The sequence below is a fragment of the Manis javanica genome, chromosome 17 (genome assembly GCF_040802235.1).
Source record: "Manis javanica isolate MJ-LG chromosome 17, MJ_LKY, whole genome shotgun sequence".
In the NCBI taxonomy this organism is placed as follows: Eukaryota; Metazoa; Chordata; class Mammalia; order Pholidota; family Manidae; genus Manis; species Manis javanica.
Genome location: NC_133172.1, coordinates 39,695,683 through 39,703,725, shown reverse-complemented (window position 1 = coordinate 39,703,725; position 8,043 = coordinate 39,695,683).

The following is an 8,043-nucleotide window of genomic DNA, read 5'->3' as shown; positions in this document are numbered from 1 at the left end:
CTGTCTCCACCACACAACTGCCTCTTAATACAGGGTGCATTCTAGAACTGGGCAGCTTGCATTGCAGTTCAACCATGCAATAACAGAGCATTACTGGGTACAGACCTCTGCTTTGTGTTCTAGGTTTTTAGTAGGTCTGGGGTGGAGCCCAAAATTTGCATTTCTGACGAATTCACAGGTGGTGCCAGGGCTGTTGGTCCAGGAGCCACACTTGGAGAACCACTGCTGTGGGATTTTCCCTATGTAACATCCCTCCTGAGAGTCTCCTGGACACTTGCACACATGCTGACTTGGTAAGTGCTCTTGCCATAGGCGCTCAGATAATCTGCATGGCTCGGTCTGTATGTCTGTGATGCTTATATTTGTATATTTGTGATGCTCATCAGCTCCATGGATGGGGCTGGGGTCTGCTGTATTCACTGGAGCATCGAATGCTTTGGCCCCTGCTTCCTTCCCCTGCCACCTTCTGTTACTCTCATCCCTGCCCTCCACCTTCTACCACTCAACCTTGCTTTCCTTCCTTACAACAGGCCAAACCACAGATATCACCCTTTCCTGCCCCAGGACCTTGGCACTTGTTACACTCATGGCCTGGAACATTCTTCCCTGCTCCACATCATTACCCAGAGAGGCCTTTCATAAACACACCGTTTTAAAGACGGTCCCCCAGCTGTTCCCCTTCACAAGCTCTTTAATTCACATCACAGGTCTGTCACAGTCAAATCCAATCCCCTTTAGAATGTAAACTCCTCAAGGGCAGGGAGGGGTGACCTTCCACACCCCACCATGCACTGGTGCCCAGCACTGACGCAGAGCAGTGCTTCATTGGAGGAGCGAGTGAGTGCAACTAGCTTCTTTTCAGTGAAATCCACACTGGAGGAGGCCAGAAACCAGGCAGCCTTCCTCTGTGGGCTCTTCTTTCTGCAAACCTTCCTTCCATCAGGCCACACATCAGCCATCCAGCACTGTGTTTTGAGCAAGCGGGTGGGGTGGCACTGGAGAGAGGCACGGGAGTTCTTGGCACAGCTGAAGTTGCAGATCGGACACATATAATCAAATCCAGAAGGCTGCACTGTGTTCTGCCAACTGAGATACCCAGATTAAGCAGGCCATCAGCCCCAGAAGCCAAGATGCCATGCAAAATAACTTCTCAAAAATAGCAACTCACAATCTCAGGAATTAGCACGAATTGTCAATGACAGGAATAGTGTTTTGAAATAGAAAGAAGAGTCCTATTTATATTGCTGATGGTGATTATGTGACATAAGCATATCTCAGGCCAGTTTTCCCAAAGGAGACATGTAGGTGTGGTGGCATGGTGGGAAGTAGGCTGCCTACGACACTGGGCCTGGCTCTGCCACTCACTGGACAGTACAGTGGAGCAGCTAAGAAGCCCCTGGACCTGGGTTCCAGTCCTGGGATCAGCACCTGCCACTGTGTCACTTTGGAGTTCCTTAACCTCACTAAGCCTGTCTCTTTCTCAGGAAAAAAAGGGGAAAGACTAATTTCACTCTCAGAGATGTTGTGAAGAGAAACGAGCTAATGCTTATAAAGTTGATGTCACCTCCCTGGCACAGAATAAGCACTCAAGAAATGACAGCTATTATTACCTATAACACTTAACAGTATTTATGTATAGTCACGTTGCAGTACAACAGATCTCTAGAACTTCTTCATTTTGTAAAAGTGAAACTTTATCCCCTTGAAAAACAACTCTCCATTTCTCTTCCCTCCCTCACAACCACCATTCTATTATCTGTTCCTAAGAGTTTGACTACTTTACATACCTCATGTAAGTGGAAGCATGCAGGATGTGTCTTTTTGTGACTGGCATTTCACTTAGCCTAATGTCTTCAAAGTTCATCCGCATTATAGCATGTGACAGATTTTCCTTAGTTACGGCTGAGTAATATTCGTTTGTAGATATATACTGCACTTTGTTTATTTATTCATCCATTGATGTACACGAGGGCTGCTTCTATCTCCTGGCTCTTGTGAATAATGTTGCTATGAGCATGGGTGGGCAAATACCTCTTGAGGTCCTGCTTTCAATTCTTTTGGATATATACCCACAAGTAGGATTGTTGGATCATACAGTATTTGTTTTTAATTTTTTGAGAAACCTTTACACTGTTTTCATAGTGGCTGCACCATTTTACGTTCCCACCAGCAGTGCACAAGAGTACTGATTTCTCTGCATGCTTGTCAACACTTGTAATTATCATTTTTTATAGCAGCCATCCTAATGGGTGTGGGGTGATATATCATTGCAGCTTTGATTAGCATTTCCCTAACCACTGGCGATGCTTAGCATCTTTTCATGTGTTTGTTGGCCATCTGTATGTCATTTTTGGAGAAATGTCTATGCAGTCTTTTGCCCATTTTTAAAATCAGTTTATTTGTTTTTTTGTTGTTGAGTTGTAGGAGTTCATTACGTACCCCGTATCAGACACATGATTTGCACATATTTTCTCCCATTCTGCAATTTGCTGTTTTACTTGGTTGTTTCCTTTGATGCACAGAAGTTTTTAGACTTAATGTAGTCCCGTCTGCCACTTTTGTAGCTTGTGCATTTGGTGTCAGAGCCAAGAAATCATGACCAAATCCAGTGTTATGCAGCTTTTGTCCTATTTTTTTAGTAGTTCTATCCTTTTAGTCTTATGTTTAGGTTTATCGTCTACCTTGAATTAGTTTTTGTATATGGTGTTAGGTAAAGGTCCCACTTTGTTTTTCAGTCATACTTTTATCTTGAGGAATTCCTATTACCTCTTTTTGCCTTTTTTCTTTTTTTTTTAAATGGTAGATTAAGAACTTCTCAACTCATCAAAAGATACTACAAAGAATATTTAAAAAGACAAACCACGAACAGAGAGGTGTTTTGCAACACAGGTAACTGACAAAAGAAAAACACCCAGAATGCTCCCACAGATCAGTAGGAAAAAGACAAATGGCCAAGCAGAAAAATGGCCAAGACACGAAAGAAGGCATTTCACAGAAGAGGAAGCAAGAATGGCCAATGAACATACAAAAAAACCCCAACATATTAGTGCTCAGAAAAATGCAAATCAGCATCACATTGAGGTTTCATCTTCTGCCCATTAAATGGGCAAAAATTCAGAACTCGAATAATGAGGACTCATACAGAGCTGACGGGAGAGTAAATTGGTACATGTGGCACTATCTGGTGAAGTAGAGCACCCACAGACCCGACAAGCCTGCAAGTTCAAGCTTAGGTGAGACTCACCCCAGAGAAAGAATTAAATAAATTATTCAGATGTGTGTAAGATTCCACACGGAGGATGTTTATAATAGCAAAGAAGACTGGAAACAAACCAAATATTCAGTGGTAAGAGGATGCTTACACAAGTTGTGACATGTTCCCATAACAGAACATCAATCGGCAGTAAAAATGAATTGCAATAACAGGGTTGAATGTTGAAACATAAAATTGAGAGAAAGAAGCAAAGTGCCACAGACTGTGCACAGCATGGTCTCTTTACAAAGCTCAAAACCAAAGCAAAATAATATATTCATTAGAGCAATAAAGCAAGGGAATCATAAACATAAAATCCAGGATAGTGGTTCCTCTAGGGGTGGGGGCAACAGGGGAATTAGGTAGAAGGAACACAGCATCGATCATGTTTTGGAACTGAACTGAGAGGAAGTGCCTGAGTGTTTATGACATTGTAAGACTTCATAATCTAAAGATGTTACATACATCCTTTTACATTCATTACATGTAAACCTAACATGATGAAAATAATTTTACAGCCCATATTCCTTATGGGCCCCTTCAGCTATTGCATGGTGGCTACCGGTTTAGGGATATCTGGTAGGATATGCTCCTTTTCCCCATCATCTGCTTATTTGGGGAAGAATTTGGAAAGAGCAGGCGTGTCACTCACTGCCTTTGAGGCCCCCAAAACAAATGCTGGGCACAAAACCCAGAGTGGAGACTGGAGGCTGGTGATGGGAGGTACAGAGAAAGATCCCCAGACAGGAGGAAAGGGCTCCAATGGGGGACCTGTGGCCGGCCCAACTCCCGACCACCCCCAGCACCTTCCTGCCCTTTGGCCCAAGTCAGACAAGGAATAAGGGGGCCATCAGACACATGTCTCCCATCCAATATATTTCTGGAAGGGAACAGGCCTGGTACCACTAAACAAAGGGGTCCCACAGAGAATAATATCAAATAAAGTCACCCCTACATCAGTTCTCTTTCTTGGCTTGCCAGAGTTAATGACCATCACCAGGGCCTGAAGACATAACCTCTTTCCTGAGAGATTTTGTTCTGGAAGGTGTGTCCCCCAGGGACCTTCCCACATTGTGTGGATGACGTCGAAGGAGGTGGGTATGCTTGAGCTATGATTAAACAAGGCAATATATTAATCTTCATTTAATGCAGCTAAACACTGTTCTCTCAACAGATACACATATATAACCCCGAGACACATTTTTTTCCTATGATTTCTTTTTTTTTATTTGCAGTGGCAGAAAAGGCTTTTTAAATCACAAGGGTCTATGGAGATAATAGTCTTTCAAAGTGGAGCGAGGATTTTCAATTTTTATTGATTTCTTTAAAAAATGTCCTCAAAATTGGAGAAGTTGATTTTCACTGCTGGCCACACATGACCATGATGTATTGTGTTACATGCAGAGCTCTCCTTAACAACCTTTGAAATGATCTAGAAATTCAGCCAGTAGAATCCTCTGAAATGTTGATCAAGGTCTGAGCTGGCTCAAAACCTGGGAAAATTTTTCCTGGACTGCTCAATTACTTGAAAAGAAGCACGTTTCTTAATATTTATCTAAGCTTTTAGATAAAGAAGGGAACATCAAATGCTAATTAGAAAATGACAGCATCTTTTGAAAAGCTTTTGAAATGCTTTGCTCCTGAGCCTAAGAGATAGCTGAGTGCCAAGCCCTCTTGTTCCCATTAAGATAAGGCCACTCTCTGGGAACAACTGCTGTCATCTCTCCACTTGGGCAATGCTGGCTGTTAATACTAGTTTGTCTCTAGTCTTTCTTCAAGCATGAAAATGCATCCTCACCACAGTTCTTCAATAAATCACACCATCCTGCTCTCTCTCACCTCTTTTGTGCCCTTGAATCTGTACTCCTTAGCTACTCATTTGCTTCACTGCAGCCAAAGAAAACTGTCCTCAGGGAAGAATTTTAGTTGCACGAAGGGAGCCAAGCAAATCATGTGGGGATCAAATAAACTTCTCTCTCCAGGTGATTCATTATTATAAAGATTTAAAAGTCTGGGCTTTAAAAAAAAAACTGCCATAGGTGGGAGATGTTTGCAAGATTAGCGGCTTCTGTGCTCTCGCCCTTTATGGAATCTGAAACACCAGCAGTTCCCAGGCACTATTTTCAGAGCTGTGCTGACACTTGTTAATGTCGGTGTACAAAGCTGTGCTCGTTTTAATCTCATTTGGACACAAAGAAAATTAGCTAGTATGTGCCAGAAGGGAAAGGGGAGAAAATTATGCTATTGCTATCAGAGGGCAAATGCTCAAAGTTTTAAGTAAAATCAAAGAGGCCTTTTCCATCAGATGCCATTACTAGAGAAAAAGTGAAAAGCAAACACTGACCTCACTTCTTCATGAGCTAACCAGCAGTTTGCTCCTGGGCAAAGCCTAACAGGCCCCAAGTCGGCCCCAGCTAACCACCTCAATGCAGCAAAACTTTTTCAACAAGCTAAGCTGCTGCAATTAATGTAGGAGTCTGATATTGTTTTGCATTCAAAAATGACTGCCCCTTACAGGCAACATAGGATTTTGGATCAGATTCTGGAACAGGAAAAGGACATTAGTTGGAAATCTAGCAAAACCTGAATAAAGCCTGTGGCTTAGGCAACAGTGTTTAGTAAATGTGCTATGATTATAGATGTTAGGGAAAGCTAGGCGATGGGTAGAGGAGAGCTCTCTACACTCTCTTTACAACTGTTCTGTATCTAAAATTATTGCTAAATCAAGAGTTTATTGAAATGATGCCCTTTTAAATGACTTGAGTCTGATCTCTGAAATGCCCGTATGCAAAGGGGGCCTCATTTGCACCTTCCTCTGGACCACAGAGGAGGCAGCAGGACAGCATTCCCCTGAAGAATGTTTGTCCCAGGGGAAGGCTGCTGGGCGGGCAAGCTCTGTCTCCTTGCACGGGGTCTCCTTGGATTAGCTAGGCAGAAACACAGCAGTCTGGCGTAAGCGACAAAATGAGCTCACACCAAAGCCAGCCGGGCCTGTCACCTGTGTTTAATCAGTTGCTGTCACTAAGAGGGTGGTTACACAGTTTCTCAGGCTTACCTTTGAGTCACTGTATATTTTATTCACGACTCGTCAAGGGTGGGAGATTTATTGCTCATTCAAAATGGTAATGTCAAGAGTTGGCAACAGAATTTCAAATTTTAGACACTTTTCTTTAGGTTTAGGGCATTTAATTGTCTTTTAAAAATTGTTTCTATGTGTATTCAGCATTAAAATTTTCAGTTTCCCCATACTGGGTAAGGATTGTTGAAATTAAGGTTCTCACAGTTCAGCATCTATCCTACATTTTGTTACTTCAAATACAGATTTCGCTCTTGAACACTTACTTAAAAAAATACACATGCCTCTGCACAGTTCTTTTCTTTTGCCAAGATCAGTGTGAAATACTTTATTTTCACTCAAACACAACTGTTTGAAGCATAAAGATGGTAAGTTCTTTTGGGGTTTTTTGGAGGATGGAGGAAGAGCAGAGAACAGATAACCTTGCAGCGAGACTGACTTCTGTATCAACCTGAGTCACTCAATACTTCTGCATTCTGGTTTCACTACTTCACATACGTTCCAGAAACTTCTCAGGCACAGTGGTGCTGAGAGAATCATCAGAAGTTCTTAAGACGCTAAGAAATCTCTTAGGCAGAAGGTGAAATTTTTATTTGAAATAAGAAATTCCTTCTGCCGTAGAAGCAGTAAGAATTTAGGACCACATCACTGGCGTAAAGATGGCCTTTTCAACCAATGGTGCTGGGATGGTGGGCTGGCCATTTTCTCTGACACAGGGAGGGTTTTGAGCAAAGAATGAACAAGATCGGATTAGCTTCTGCACGAGCCCACTCTGGCTGCTACAGTGAGAAGAGTCTGAAGGTGGGTGGAGGGTGAATGCAGGCAGGCAGTTGGGAGGCAACTGCAACCATGCAATACAGGACTGGAGGTGGTGAAGAGGTGGTTAGATTCTGCAAATGACTTGCAGGTAGATCCAAAAGATACGGAGAGTAACAGCAGGGCCAAGGAGGACACCTGGGTTTTTGTCCTGAGCAATAGGGAAGGACGGAGTTGTCTACAACAGAGATGAGGGAGTACAGGAGGAACAGACCGAGAGCAAGACTAGGAGCTCAGTTTCAGCCATGTTAGGGTAGATGTAGTAGAATGTCTAGCAGGTGGCTGGATGCAAGTCTGGGGTTGGAGGGAGTGGTCTGAGCAGATTGAATTTGGGAGGCATTAGCATACAGACAGGATTTAAAGCTCGACCCTGGAGGAGATCCCCAGGAAGTGAGACTGGCTAGAAGGGATCCAAGGATTGAGCCTGGAGCCATCCGAAGTTCAGAGGTCAGGGAAGGCAGGAGGAATGGACCCAGGAGACCAAGCCTGGTCCGGCCCTCTGGCAGCTCAGACCTCCCAGGGAACTCCCGAAGACAGTGAGGTCTTTTCTATATCACTAAAGTCAGAGTTACCTGGCAACACGGTCTTTAAGGGGAAAGGGTAGACATTTCCCTCTTGATTTTAAGAGCAATTTGGTATGAAAAAATTCACCTCTTTGAGGAGACCAAATAATAATGCAAAAGACTGACTTGGAGAGGGTCGCAGGGGACAGGGGTAGTAATCAACAGGCTTGAAGGCAAATCTGTACTTGAGTATGGGTTTCAAAGGCTACTTGTAAAAACTGTTCAAAATTTAAAACAGTAAGTTCTGCACATACATACCCACATAGTCCTGGTACATGGACCTTGAACAATTTTTATTTTTTAATAAGGAGAAAAATGGAAGCAGCCTTAGGACT